We start from the raw sequence: 843 nt of genomic DNA on the forward strand, positions 1-843 counted from the left end.
TTTCAGCTCTTTCATTGGTTTTGTGTTCACTCAGTTCCCCAAATTAAGATCCTTTCTGTTTGAAATTCTTAGAGTGGTTTTTATTTTCAAGACAACCTGGGATTATTTAAAGTCACTTGAGAAATTTTATATCAAAAGAAGCTTGTTTTCCCGGTGGTATGGAGGAAAGGAGGCTGAGATGGCAGATGAGATTGCTAAGGCTCAGGTCACCAAGCTTGGTGGCTGCATGATCTTTGGAATCATTACCTTCAAGAAAGTCCCAGTCGAAATGATTTTTGAAGATGGCCATCATTCTGCTTTTCATGACATTTCCCTCCAAGCACCCACACATTTTCTGATGATAATCAAGAAACACATATCCCAGACTTCTATAGCAGAAAATTATGATCAAAGTCTTCTTGGACATTTAGTGCTTGCGACAAGAAATGTGCTACTGATGTGGGCTGGAAAAAGAGTTAAGGAACGGTGGTGACCAAAGGTTCAGAGGAGGGCAATCTGTCTCTGGTTCATCTCCACGTTCTTGGAGGCTGGCAGGTGAATTGCTCTGTTAAGCATATTTTGGAGATAATTTTACCTTCTATAATCAATAATCAAGTTTGCAAGTGCTGATACATTAAGAGCACACTTATTTTTGCCTGTGTATGAAGAGATTGAGAACATAATTTGAAAAACTAAACACAATGAAAAACTTTGTTACATGGTTTGAAGTGGGAAAAAAAGTCAAAATAAAATGCATATAGAAAGATATAGTAAGACACTATCATTAGGATAGCTCTTGTAATGTAGGAACTTAATACTTCCTTAAATTTTTATGTAAAAAAAAAAAAGAACTATTTTTCCCTA

General features: G+C 36.2%; 1 pseudogene; it reads left to right on the forward strand.

Annotated features, from left to right (window-relative positions):
- The first annotated feature begins 178 nt into the window (after positions 1 to 178).
- Positions 179 to 609, forward strand: LOC114008668 (histidine triad nucleotide-binding protein 1 pseudogene; annotated as a pseudogene).
- Positions 610 to 843: the final 234 nt, after the last annotated feature.

The sequence above is a fragment of the Tupaia chinensis genome, unplaced genomic scaffold (assembly GCF_000334495.1).
Source record: "Tupaia chinensis unplaced genomic scaffold, TupChi_1.0 Scaffold000046_2, whole genome shotgun sequence".
NCBI classification, from domain to species: domain Eukaryota; kingdom Metazoa; phylum Chordata; class Mammalia; order Scandentia; family Tupaiidae; genus Tupaia; species Tupaia belangeri.